The 14,466-nt window shown below is 50.2% G+C and overlaps 1 pseudogene; it reads left to right on the top strand.

Annotated features, from left to right (window-relative positions):
* Positions 1-4,983: 4,983 nt before the first annotated feature.
* Positions 4,984-6,121, top strand: LOC127028010 (protein pelota homolog; annotated as a pseudogene).
* The last annotated feature ends 8,345 nt before the right edge of the window (positions 6,122-14,466 follow it).

The following is a 14,466-nucleotide window of genomic DNA, read 5'->3' as shown; positions in this document are numbered from 1 at the left end:
CATACTGTAGAAGGGGATAAAGTCCCCGTAGTGCACACAAATATATGCTAGGGAAGACAGTCTGGGTTACTCCTGCCTCAGGCAAAGGCAAACCCATTCGTGGGATTGCTTTTGCTCAAGGGCCTGGGTGCACTTGGTGGGTGATGCGGAAGGATGGGGAAGTCCGATGTGTGCCTCAAGGGGATTTGATTTTAGGTGAGAATAGCCAATAGATTAAATTGTATTATGTTAATTGCTATATAACCCTGCCACTGTATGTCATCATTACTATAGTTGTTATATGCTATATCAACAGTATTACAGTAAGAATTATCTAGATTAATAAAGAATGAACTTTGACAAAACTGAGTGAAGTGCAGTAGTGATGGAACCAGGACTGACTGCAGCATGCAACAACCCAACACCACACACCATCCTCCTGCTGCGCCCAATGTCATCTGCCCGCTGCACTGCACCAAAGCCGGATCCTGCTCTGCCGACTGAGCGGACTTCGCACCATCCCTCCTGCCCAGACAGACTGTTATGATAGATGGAGTCCAAAGTCATGGACTGAATGAACTCAGTGAACATTTTAAATGGACATTGTAAAGGCTTATACATTAAGGGAATGATATCTGTGTGTATATGTATTAAAAGGCAGCAAAAGTGGTGGTGATTAATTGAAAATGCATTGGAAAGTGTGGGACCTGGACATGATGTAGATGGTATAGAATAAGGGGTGGATACTGTCCTGGTTTCAGCTAGGATAGAGTTAATTTTCTTCCTAGTAGCTGGTATAGTGCTGTGTTTTGGGTTTAGTAGGAAAAGAATGTTGATAACACACTGATGTTTTCAGTTGTTGCTAAGTAGTGTTTATCCTAAGTCAAGGTTTTTTCAGCTTCTCATGGCCAGCCAGCAAGAAGGCTGGAGGGGCACAAGAAGCTGGGAGGGGACACAGCCAGGACAGCTGACCCAAACTGGCCAAAGAGCTATTCCATACCATATGACATCATGCCCAGTATATAAACTGGGGGAGCTGGCTGGGAGGGGCGGATCGCGGCTCGGGAACTAACTGGGCATCGGTCAACGAGTGGTGAGCAATTGCATTGTGCATCACTTGCTTTGTATATTCTAATTCTTTTAATATTACTATTGTCATATTATTATTATCATTATCATTGTTTTTCCTTCCTTTTCTGTCCTATTAAACTGTCTTTATCTCAACTCACGAGGTTTTTTTTTTCCTGATTCTGTCCCCCATCCCACTGGGTGGGGGGGAGTGAGCGAGCGGCTGCGTGGTGCTTACCTGCCGGCTGGGGTTAAACCACGACACCCATGCTTCTGCAATTTAGTATTCTTCTGAAGCAATTTACACAACTTCCTATCAGACACCTTCCTTTGTCACAATGCCTTCATGTATTTGCAATGTAAAAGCAATACGACAAGCTGTAATGATGCAATACTTGTACAAACACCTTGCAATGCTTCCACGTAAATTAAGGAGTCAATCCTCAATCCACAGATGGGACAGGGAGGAGCAAGAAGATTAAAAATGTTACCCAAGGTCAAACCAAAGTCTAAGGTAGCTTTTCAGTTTTTTCATACTTCTCTAGTGTCCCAGTCTGGGGTCTAGCCCATAAGCCCTTTTTTCTTTGCTTTCCCCTACTTTAGAGTTCTATGGGAACATATTCTCAACACAGACCATGAATTTGAATTAGTCCCTGTTTTCACAGATAGCAACCTATTGTTAATGGTACCCAACACTTCACATAGTTTGAAAGAAACTTCTGAAAAGATTGTGGAAAACAAAGAAGAAAATTCACCCTGAGGCAGACAACCAGCATGGAAAATTTCAGCCTGAGTTTTTCAAGTTTAGCAAAAGATTCCACTAAATCAATTAAGCCATTTTCAAAATAAGGTCAAGAGCAGACACAGTATTCTACATGTGCTAAAAGTCTTTTAGTCATTTTCTTGAGAAGCTCCAGTACAATCACACTTTTCAGTTTTGTTTGAATGTTATCACATTCAGCTGGGGGGGGGGGCAGGGGGGAGCTGGGCTTTATCTCAGAGATAAGTATCTTGTACGATCTCCATCTAAGACTATCCAAACTTCATTTCATATATGTCAGGTAATATTTGACAGTAACTTGTGAATTCTCCAAAGACTGCATTTTAGATTGCAACTACAGCAAGCACGTTTCATCCCCTGATGCCTCTTATCTGTGACAAGACTACCTGTGCAGCCTTTCCACAAAGCAATGGAAACACAATTCTACAAAGGCAAAGAGAATAAACATGACCTTTCCTAATAGCTATCATAGCCAAGCCATTGCCAGGCACTGGAACTGATGGTGGAGAAACAAGACAACACAAAAGAAGAAAGTAGCCATACCAACATGCAGAGAGGTCAGATGGTCAAGATACAACAGGCAAGCAGACAACACACTAACAGAGTGTATTGGGTTTGCATGGCAAGGTTTTGGTAGTGGGGGGGCTACAGGGGTGGCTTCTGTGAGAAGCTGCTGGAAGCTTCCCCCATGTCCGATAGAGCCAATGCAAGCCGGCTCCAAGACAGATCCACCGCTGGCTGAAGCTGAGCCAATCAGCAATGGTGGTAGCGCCTCTGTGATAACATATTTAAGAAAGGGAAGTTAGGGGAGTAGCAATTGCAGCCAGAGAGAGGAGTGAGAATATGTGAGAGGAACAACTCTGCAGACACCAAGGTCAGGGAAGAAGGAGGGGGAGGAGGTGCTCCAGGCGCCAGAGCAGAGATTCCCCTGCAGCCCATGGTGAAGACCATGGTGAGGCAGGCTGTCCCCCTGCAGCCCATGGAGGTCCACTGTGGAGCAGATATCCACCTGCAGCCTGTGGAGGACCCCATGCCAGAGCAGGTGGATGCCTGAGGGAGGCTGTGACCCCGTGGGAAGCCCGCGCTGGAGCAGGCTCCTGGCAGGACCTGTGGACCCGTGGAGAGAGGAGCCCACGCTGGAGCAGGTTTGCTGGCAGGACCTGTGGACCCATGGAGAGAGAAGCCCACGCTGAAGCAGGTTTGCTGGCAGGACTTGTGACCCCGTGGGGGACCCACGCTGGAGCAGTCTGTTCCTGAAGGACTGCACCCCGTGGATGGGACCCATGCTGGAGCAGTTCGTGAAGAACTGTAGCCCATGGGAAGGACTCACATTGGAGAAGTTCATGGAGGGCTGTCTCCCGTGGGAGGGACCCCACGCTGGAGCAGGGGAAGAGTGTGAGTCCTCCTCCCCCTGAGGAGGAAGGAGCGGCAGAGACAACATGTGATGAACTGACCCAAACCCCCATTCCCCGTCCCCCTGTGCTGCTTGGAGGGGGAGGAGGTAGAGAAAATAAGGAGTAAAGTTAAGTCTGGGAAGAAGGGAGGGGTGGGGGGAATGTTTTTTTAATATTTGATTTTATTTCTCATTATCCTGCTCAGTTTTTGACTAGTAATAAATTAAACTAATTTTTCCCCAAGTCGAGTCTGTTTTGCCCGTAACGGTAATTGGTGAAGTGATCTCCCTGTCCTTATCTCAACCCATGAGCCTTTCGTTTTATTTTCTCTCCCCCTGTCCAGCTGAGGAGGGGGAGTGACAGAGCGGCTTTGGTGGGCACCTGGCATCCAGCCAGGGTCAACCCACCACACAGAGTGGAGCGAGATAGAACATCATAGATGCATGAGTTGAACAGCAAGGGATGGATGAATACAGTGGCAAAGAACAAGAGTTGTTTGTCCTTTTAGGGATGAAAGGCTGCAATTGTACAGCAATATATTATCTTTTCATACAAATTCCAAAACATTAAGCTGCCAGTGTGCTGGCATATGCAGAATCAGCAGCTTTTGGGAGCGATATCAGTTTCTTGTACTACTGGAAGTCCAGGGTGTAACTAGTAAATACAGTCAACTCCAATCCACAGTATATCCATAACCATTATTATAGCTGTTAGAGTACTGAGCAGAGCTAGATACTCTAACTTTCTGACAGTATTTCTTATATTACATGTGTGTTGGGTTTGTGTGGCAGGGGTTTGTGTAGTGGGGGAGGGGCTAGAGGGGTGGCTCCTGTGAGAAGCTGCTGGAAGCTTCCCTGGCTCCAACTCAGACCCACCTCTGGCCAAGGCCGAGCCAATCAGCAACGGTGGTAGTGCCTCTGTGATAGCATAGTTAAGAAGGGGAAAAGACTGCAGAAAAAGAAGAGGAGCTGCAGCGAAGAGAGGAATGGGATGTGAGAGAAACAACCATGCAGACCCCGAGGTCAGTAAAGAAGGAGAGGGAGGAGATGCGGGGGAGCAGAGATTCCCCTGCAGCCCGTGGTGAGATGGCAGGCTGTCCCCCTGCAGCCCATGGAGGGTTAACTGTGGAGCAGAGATTCCCCTGCAGCCCGTGGAGGACCCCACCCCGGAGCAGGTGGCTGGGCCCAAAGAAGGCCATGACTCCGTGGGAAAGCCCATGCTGGAGCAGTTCGTTGGAGGACTGCAGTGCGTGGAAAGGAGTTGTGCTGGAGAAGCTTGTTGAGGGCTGACCCCTGTGGGAGGGACCCCATGCTGGAGCAGGGGAAGAGCGTGAGGAGTCCTCCCCCTGAGGAAGAAGGAGCAGCAGAAACAGCGTGTGATGAACTGACCACAACCCCCATTCCTGCCCCCTGCACCGCTGAGGGGGAGGAGGTAGAGGAATCAGGAGCAAAGCTGAGCCCGGGAAGAAGGGAGGGGTGGGGGGAAGGTGTGTTTTTAAGATATGGTTCTATTTCTCATTATCCTACTCTGATTTGATTGGTAACAAATTAAATTGATTTTTTTTTTTCCCCAAATCAAGTCTGTTTTTTGCCTGTGACCATAATTGGTGAGTGATCCCTCCCTGTCCTTGTCTTGACTCACGAGCCTTTTCATTGTATTTTCTCCTCCCCCATCCCGCCGGTGGGGGAGGAGTGAGTGAGCAGCTGCGTGGTGCTTTGTTGCCAGCTGGTAGGAAACAACTGTGTGCTGGGAGTTGCTGGGATGAAGCTGGTGTGGAAGGACATCAAGAAGGATAATGTGGGACAAGTGATGCAGATCCTCCAAGGAGCCCAAGGAAATGTAGCACACCTACAACCTGCTGTAGGTGCATGACAGCTTACAGGCCTCCACCACCAGCAAGGTGCAGACTGACTTGGCCAAAGGCAACGTGGGCATCAACTGCATCTGCACCATCCTCACCATCTGTGTGGAGACCATCAACTTTGACTCAGGCCTGCCAGCTGCAGGTCAAAGGCATGAACATCCAGGGCAATGAGTATGTCAAGATGGGGGCCTACCACACCTTTAGCTGGAGCCCAACTGGCAGTTCATGCTGGCCAAGAAGCAGTGGGACAACATGATGCTGGATCACATCAAGCAAGTGTGCTATCTAGTCTGGAGTGCTGATGTGGCAGTCATGGTCATGCAGGAGAGTCTGGCTTGCATCTGCCTGGCTACTCCCAGCATGACTTTTACATGAGTCAAAGTGGAGGTGAACATCCCCAGGAAGTAGAAAGGGAACTGCATGCAGCATGACTGGGCCCTGGAGAGGTTTTATGAGCAGATAGTGCAGGTGATTCAGCAGTACGTCAGCTTTGAGGTGGTGAAATGCCAGCTGGTAGCCAGCCTGGGCTTTGTTCGGGAACAGTTATGTGATTACATGTTCCAGGCAGTCAAGACAGACAAGTTCTTGCTGGAGAATGGGTCCAAGTTCCTACAGGTCCATTCTTCCTCAGAACATAAATATGCATTGAAGGAAGTCCTTTGACCAGGCCGTAACTATCTGTCCCTTTGACACTAAGGCAGCTGGTAAGGTCAAAGCTTTAGATGACTTCTATAAAGTGCTGCAACATGAGCCCAACCAGACTTTTTGTGGTCTCAAACATGTGGAGGACAATGAAGCCATGGCCATTGATAACTTGCTGATCAGTGATGAGCTCTTCCAGCACCAGGATGTGGCTACATGCACCTGATATGTTAAGCAGGTAGACAGTGTACAGGATATGGGTGCAGTGTGCATTTTCTCTAGTCTTCATGTGTCTGGGGAGCAGCTTGGCCAGTTGATGGATGGCAGCTGTCCTGCACTCTTCTGTTGCTGAGCTCTGACCAGGAAGATGAATCTAGCTCTGGAAGGGATTGATAATGGTGACTTCATTCCACCCTTTCTTTTCCCAATTCACACTGAAATTACAGTAAAAGCTGTCCCTTCCTAAAGACTTGGCAGATGTGGTTTAGGCCCAGCTGGCAACAAAGCACCACGCAGCTGCTCACTCACTCCTCCCCTACTGGCGGGATGGGGGAGGAGAAAATACAATGAAAAGGCTCGTGAGTCAAGACAAGGACAGGGAGGGATCACTCACCAATTATGGTCACAGGCAAAAAACAGACTCGACTTGGGGGAAAAAAGAAATAAATTTAATTTGTTAACAACTAAATCAGAGTAGGATGATGAGAAATAGAACCATATCTTAAAAACACACCTTCCCCCCACCCCTCCCTTCTTCCCGGGCTCAGCTTTGCTCCTGATTCCTCTACCTCCTCCCCCTCAGCGGTGCAGGGGGGCAGGAATGGGGGTTGTGGTCAGTTCATCACACGCTGTTTCTGCTGCTCCTTCTTCCTCAGGGGGAGGACTCCTCATGCTCTTCCCCTGCTCCAGCGTGGGGTCCCTCCCACGGGGGTCAGCCCTCAACAAGCTTCTCCAACACGAGTCCTTTCCACGCACTGCAGTCCTCCACGAACTGCTCCAGCATGGGCTTTCCCATGGAGTCATGGCCTTCTTTGGGCCCAGCCACCTGCTCCGGGGTGGGGTCCTCCACGGGCTGCAGGGGAATCTCTGCTCCCCCGCATCTCCTCCCTCTCCTTCTTTACTGACCTCGGGGTCTGCATGGTTGTTTCTCTCACATCCCACTCCTCTCTTCGCTGTAGCTCCTCCTTTTTTTTCAGCACTCTTTCCCCTTCTTAAATATGTTATCACAGAGGCGCTACCGCTGTCGATGATTGGCTCGGCCTTGGCCAGAGGCGGGTCCGACTTGGAGCCAGGGAAGCTTCTAGCAGCTTCTCACAGGAGCCACCTCTGTAGCCCCTCCCCTGCTACACAAACCCCTGCCACACAAACTCAAGACACCCACAGACTGATAAAGTCAGTACAATGAATCTCCGTTAGTACAGATTTTATTCATCTAAGAATCTATCTAAGCTGCCTTTGGATCTCAAGTCCTGGTACTTGCAGGGTGTGCTAAGAAAGCCTCAGGCAGGACCTGTGTGTTTTCCTCCTGTGTGTTTAACTCCTGTGGGTCAGCATGTTCCTGTTTCCCTTCCAAGGCTGAGACCAACCTCTGCTTCCTGTGGGGTAGGAAAAGGCCTGGGGAAGAGACAGAGGACATTTTGGGTCCTGCCAAGGCTTTCTTGTCTGTGTTAGTTTTTATTCCTTGTTCTAAGCATCCTTGGCCCAAGGCTTTTGCAGTCCCCTGCTCCCAGTGACCTGGCACCATCCTGCTTGTGACCTCCATCACTCACCTGTCTCTATCATCTCCTGGCCCCAAAGTCGACATGCAAGCCAAAGCCTGCAGAGCAGGCACAGAGCTTTGCTGCACAGATAAATAACCTGCAGGGATACCAGGGTTATATCCAGCTGAGCACAGGAGGGCCAAAGATGATCCAGATGGTAGGGCAGGCAGGAGCACTGATGCTCTGTACTGGTGCCCATTTGCTCCAGGACCTCGGGAAGAACATCCCACCTGACTTTAACCCAGCTTGGGCGACTGCAAAGGCTGAGGCCACTGGGGAACAGAGGCCACACAGAGAGCAAGGACCAGGGAAGGTTGAGCCCCCTTTTACCAGTGCTCAAGAAAGGCATTTATAAGAGCAGGGCCCAGAGCACAGCTCCCACAGTAAAGCAGTTGGCTTGCAGGAGGGGGCCAGGGACTGTGTTGGGAACAGCCTCCCCACTCAGCAATGGGGGTGATGTGTCACAGGACATAGTCCCCAGTGGAGCAGCTTTCTCTTTAACACCAGAGGCTTTGACTCCTCTCGAGCTACAGAAGGAGGTTGCATCTCTGCAAGTCTGGAGCTGCAGGGAGTGCTTGGGGCCTCTCGCTGGGGCCCCAGCAGGAGACAGGCTCCTGGCCTGCAGGAGGTGGGTGCTGGTAGAGGACCTGTGTCATCAAAGAAAGGAGCTGCACAGCATCAGGGATGACGAGAAAGAGATCAGCTGGATTTTCTCTGATACCTTGTGGCATGGGGACAGCTCTCATCACTTTCCTGGGAAATCAGCACACCTGGCACCATGGCTGGGGGAGCTCCAGCCCTGCTGCCACCAGCCCCAGGACTGGTTGAAGGGCTCTGAGCCTGAGGAAGGGCTGCAGGATGGGGCAAATGAAGCTGTGTGTTTTCTTGTCTTTGTAGCATGTCCTGCCCTGTGGAAGCATTAGGAGAAAGTCAGCAAGATGGCCTGAACCTGCCCCCAGCCCCAAATTCCCCTTGGAGAGCCAAGTATGTAGAGGCTGGGGAAGAGCAGCCTCCTCTCTAGTGCCACTGCCTGGGCAAGAAGCTTTTCTGGCCCTCCCTGGCTGGCAGTTCCATCAGGCACAGGCTGCCTGTGAACAGATACTGTGAGCAGATACAGAGCAGCCTCAGAGCCCTCTGTATAGTTTTGATTGTATCCAAATCTCTTGGTTTGCCTTTCGGTGTGTCCCAGAAACCTCCAGGTGCCTTTCAGCACTCCCAGGGACTCTAGTGTGCCATTTGGCATGCCCTGGGGCCATCAGTGTGCCTTTTCATGAGTCCCAGATCTCTAGGTGTGCCTTTTGGTACATGCCAGATCCATCCATGTGTGTTTTGGAGCATCTCAGGGGCCTTTGTATGCTTTTCATTGTGCCCCATGGCACTTGGTTTATGGTTCAGTTCGCCCCAGGTGCCTGAGTGTGTCTTTTGGTAAGGCCCAGGTGAGTCAGTGTGCCTTTAGGTGTGACCCAGGGATCTCAATTTCCTTTCACCAAACCTAGGGCCTGTAAGGGCAGCCCAGGGGCCTCTGCATGCATCTCGGAGTGCCTGGGGGTCTAAGGCGTGCCTTTCGACATGGCTCACATGCCTCAGTGTGTCTTTTGGTGTTTGTTCCATGGCCCTTGGTGTACTTCCAATTGTGCCTTTTGGTGCAGCCCAGGAGCCACAGTGTGCATTTCTGTGCTGCCCAGCTGCTTTGGCAGGTATTTCAATGCTGCTCAGCTGCCTCAGCATCCCTTTTGGCGTGCCTTTTGGTGTGCAACAGGGCCCTTGGTGTACCTTGGATGGAGCTCGGATGCCTTGGTGTGTTTTTCAGGGTGTCTTTCAGTGTGGCCCAGTCACCTTGACTAGACCTTCAAAACAGCACAGCTGCCTTGGGGGGGGCCTTTCAGCACAGCTCAGGTATCTTGGTGGGACTTTTGTCACAGCCCAGGTGCCTCAGTGGGCCTTTGGGTGTATCCCAGGTCACTCAGCGTGTCTGTCAGGGCCACACACAGCCCTGAAGATGCCTTTCAGTGTGGTCCAGGGCCCTGGATGTACCTTTCAGTGTCACTCAGGGCCTTTGGTGTGCCTTTCCACATGGTCCAGTTGCCTCTTTGTGCCATTCAGCATGGTCCAGTTGTTTCAGTGGACCTTTTGGCAAAAGCCAGATAATTCTGTTTGCATTTTGATGCCCCCCAGGGCCTTGGGTTTGCCTTTTGAGGTGGCCCAGGTGCCTCAGCATGGCTTTTATTGCAGCCCAGGTTCCTCAGTGGGCTGTTCTGTATGGCCCGGCTGCCATGGCTGGACCTTCAGAACAATCCAGTTGCCTTGGTGTGCCTTTAAGTATGGTGCAGCTGCCTGGACTGTCCTTTTGGAAAGGCCCAGCTGCCTGAGTAGGCCTTTCAATGCGGCCCAGGTTCCTCAGATTGTGTCGCTGCCCCCCACAGTCCTGAAGTTGCCTTTTGGTGTGGCCCAGGGCCTCAGGCATACCTTTCAGTGTCGCCCAGTGTTTTGCAGCGTGCCTTTTGGTTCAGCCCACTTGCCTTGATTAGACTTTCAAAATGGCCCAGATGCCTCAGTGGGCCTTTCGGCAAAGCCCAGGTATCTTGGTGGGCATTTCAGTATGGCCCAGGTGCCTTGGTGGGCCTTTGGGTATGCCCCAGTGTATTGGGTCTGGCTGGGATGGAGTTAACTTTCCCCACTGGGGAAAATTACCCCACTGGGCACTGAGGTATGGAAGTACTGGGATATAAATTTATCAGAAGCCACTTGGCTGGTTAACACCACAGGATCTGCTAACCGTCCTGGTCCTGCCCAAACAAAACCCCTACATACTGTGGGAGGAGATAAGGTCCCCATAGTGCTCATAGGGAAGTGACTGGGGAAGGCAGTGTGAGTTGCTTCTCCCTTGGGAAAAGGCAAGCCCATTTGTGGGATTGTCTTTGCTCAAGGACCTGGGTATACTTGGTGGGTAATGCGGAAGGATGGGGAGATCCGGTGTGTACCTCAAGGAGATTTAACCCTGGGGGAAAATAATCCATGATTTAAGTTGTATGTTGTAAGAAGTAACGTAGCAGGAACTACCTGAACTGACGAAGAGTGAGCTTCCCAAGGAACCAGGTGAGTGCAACCATGACTGAAACCAAGCTGGTGTTGGTGCCCAACAATTGAACACGCTGCTTCTGTCCTGAGCAACCACCTTGACAGATGGGGCCCAAGTCATAGCCTGTTCTTATGAACATTTTGGGGAGTGGCAGAAGCCCATGGAATGGGTAAATAATATCTATCTATCTATGTGTTAAGGGACAGGGGATAGCAGTTAATGAGAATGTATAAATCTGTATGTTGGGTACAAAGATGGTTTAAGTATGTACTACAAGTTGTAAGTGTCGGTAAGAGGGGATTTCCGGAATGAGAAATAGATACAAGGGGATGGTCAGGAGATATGTAAATGTATCAAATTATGTAGGACCTAAGCATGACGCAAATGGTAGGGAATAAGAGGTAGAGATTGTGTTGGGTCTGGCTGAGATGGAGTTAACTTTCCCCATAGCAGCCCTCATAGTGCTGTGCTCTGTATTGGCAGCTAGAAAGGTGTTGATAACACACCAATGTTTTGGCTGCTGCTAAGCAGTGCTCCCACAGCATCAAGGCTGTCTCTCCAACCTCCCCCCACCCAAAGGCCAGTAGGCTGGGGGTGCACAAGAAGTTGGGAGGGGACAGAGCCAGGACAGCTGACCCAAACTGACCAAAGGGATATTCCATACCACATGATGTCGTGCTTAGCAATAAAAGCTAAGAGAAAGGAGGAGGAGGAGGGGGCATTTGTTATTAAGGTGTTTGTCTTCCGAAGCAACTGCTATGCATACTGAGGTCCTACTTCCCAGGAAGTGACTGGACATTGCCTGCTGATGGGAAATAGAGAATAAATCTTTTTGTTTTGCTTTGCTTCCATGCACGGCCTTTGCTTTTCTTTATTAAACTGCCTTTATTTCGACCCATGAGTTTTTAATCTTATTTTCTCCTCCTGTCCCACTGAGGAGGGGGAGTGATAGAGTGGCTTGGTGGGCACCTGGCAGCCAGCCAAGGTCAACCCACCACACCCAGAAACCTTGGCATGTCTGTCAGAGTCTCCCACAGCCCTGTAAGTGCCTGTCATAGCCCAGGGCCCTGGGCATTTCTTTCAGTGTCAACCAGGGCACTTGGCATGCCTTTCTGTGTGGCCCAGAAACCTCCGTGTGCCTTTTGGCACGAGCCAGATAATTCCATATGCATTTTGACACAACCCAGGGCCCTGCATTGGCCTTTCAGGATGACCCAGTGCTCTTGGAGGGCCTTTCTGTGTGGCCCAGGTGCCACAGCAAGCCTTTTGGAGTGACCCAGGTGCCTCAGCAGGCCATTTGTTGCAGCCTAGGTGCCTAGATGTGCCTTTTGTTGCAGCCCAGCTGCCTCAACAGGCCTTTATGTGCAGCCCAGCTGCCACAGCTGGACCTTCACAACAGCCTAGTTGCCTCAGCAGGCCTTTTGATGTGACCCAGGTTCATCAGTGGGCCTTTTGGTGTGACCCTGATGCTTTGATGTACATTTTAATGTCATCCAGGGCCCTGCATTTCTCTTTTGGTGCCAGTGCTCTCCGTGTGCTTTTCCGCACAGCCCAGCTGCCTCATTGGTCCTTTTGGCCTGCCCAGGTGCCTCAGTGGGCCTTTGGCTGTGCCCCGGATGCCTCGATGTGCCTTTAAGCACAGCTGAGTTCACTCGGCAGGACTTTTGGCATGGCCCACCTGCCTCAGTGGGCCTTTTGGCATGAGCCAGATACTTCTGTGTGCATTTTGACACACACCCCCCCAGGCCCTGGATTTGACTTATGAGGTGGCAAAGTTTTGTTTGCAGGCTTTTTGGCATGGCCCAGCTGCCTTGGTGGGCCTCTCGGCTTGTCCCAGGTGCCTCAGTGGGCCTTTGGGTGCATCCCCGGTGCCTCGGCATGTCTTTCAGTGCCCCCCAGAGCCTTGGACCTGTCTTTCGGTGTGGCCCAGAGTCCTGGGTGTACCTTTCAGTGTCACCCAGGACACTTGATCTACTTTTCTATGTGTCCCTGATACCTCAGTGTGCCTTTAAGCATGGCCCAGCTGCCTTGGCAGGCCTTTCAGTGCAAGCTAGATACTTCTGTGTGCATCTTGATATCCCCCAGGGCCCTGGGATTGCCTATTGGGGCGATCCAGTGCTCTTGGCCATTTAGTGCAGCCCAGCTACCTCAGTGGGCTTTTCAGTGTGGCCCAGGTGCCTTGACAGGTTTTTGGAGTGGCCTAGATACCTTTGCGGTCCCCTCAGCATGGCCCAGGTGCCTCTGTGGGCCTTTCTGCACATCCCAGCTGCCCTCGATGGGCCTTTGGGTGCACTGCTTGTATCCTGGCTTGTCTGTTGATGCTCCCCCAGGGCCCTGAACATGTCTGTCACTGTGGCTCAGGGCCCTAAGCATACCTCTCAGTGTCACTCAGGGCCCTTAGCGTGCCTTCTACATGTCCCAGAAGCCTTGGTGTGCCTTTCAGCGCAGCCCAGTGGCTTCAGTGGGCCTTTCAGCATAAGCCAGATATTTCTGTGTCTAGTTTGATATCCCCCAGGGCCCTGGGTTTGCCTTTTGGGGTGGCCCAGCTTTCTTTGCAAGCCAGTGCTCTTGGTGGGTGTTTTGGTGCAGCCCAGATTCCTTGGTGGGCCTTTCTGTGTGTCCCAGCTGACCTGGCTTGACTTTCAGAACAGCCCAGCCGCCTTGGTGTGCCTTTCGGCATGCCCCAGGCCCAGGACTTGCATTTAAATTTTGCCCAGGGCCCTGGGTGTGCCTTTCTACATGGCCTCGAGGATTCGGTGTGCCCAGGTGTATTGGTGGGACTTTTAGTGTGACCCAGATGCTTTGTTGTGCATTTTGACTACCTCCAGGTCCCTGTGTTTGCCTTTTGGTGTTTCCCACTGTTCTTGGGCATCAGTCAGCAGGTGGTGAGCAATTGCATTGTGCATCACTTGTCTTTTCTTGGGTTTTATTTCTCTCTTTTTTTGTTATATTCCTTTTCATTACTATTATTATTATTATATTTTTATTATTATTAGTTAGTATTATATTTTATTTTACTTTAGTTATTAAACTGCTCTTATCTGAACCCACGAGTTTTACCTTTTTTTTTCCTGATCCTCCTCCCCATCCCACTGGGAGGGGGGAGGGGGGAGCGGCTGGTGGTGCTTAGTTGCTGGCTGGGGTTAAACCACGACAGGGAGGAGGAAAGGTCTTGTCTTTTTGTTTCCTGCTACCCGAATTAGTAATTAATTTTTTATTTTAATTTTCCTCAAGTCAAGTCTGTTTTGCCTGCAATGGTAATTGGCAAGGAATCTCCCTGTATTTATCTTGACCCACAAGCTTTCTTGTTCCTGTTCTTCCTATTTTCTCTCCTGCTGAGGAGGGCTCTCCTGCTCCTGCTGAGGAGGGGGAGTGAGCGAACATCTGCGTGGGACTTTTAGCTTTTAGCTAAGGCTAACTCTCTGCAGCTAATTAGAGAAAAGATTATTTCCTGAAAATTCGAGGGTGGACATAAGGGGAAAATGATATTGAGTTGTACATATTATATAATTTCTGTCTTTGTGGCAAAAAGGAAGAATAGATCACACATTACATTACTATGAAGAAAGGACAGACTAGCTGACTAGAGACAAGGAAATCATTTTTCACCATGAGTGTGAGTGGTTATGCACTAGAACAGATTCCCAGGGAATCTCTATTCTTTCAACTTAAATTGTTTCTGTGATTGTAGAAAGGGCACTGGATAATTCTTTTCCACAGCGAGTAGGTTAGAGAGAAGATTGACATGTCTGTTATGTGTTCAAGGCTTATAATCTGATGACTTTCTGGCCAATGCTTGTATTGTTTTTTCACATTGCCTTCTTTTTTGCCATCTCCACTTCTCATTTGCCTTATTAAATAAATCTTGATTTAGAAATACCTTCAGTCAAATGCAAGCC

Source organism: Gymnogyps californianus, unplaced genomic scaffold, assembly GCF_018139145.2.
Source record: "Gymnogyps californianus isolate 813 unplaced genomic scaffold, ASM1813914v2 HiC_scaffold_133, whole genome shotgun sequence".
Classification (NCBI taxonomy): Eukaryota; Metazoa; Chordata; class Aves; order Accipitriformes; family Cathartidae; genus Gymnogyps; species Gymnogyps californianus.
This window is presented reverse-complemented; position numbering and strand designations above follow the sequence as displayed.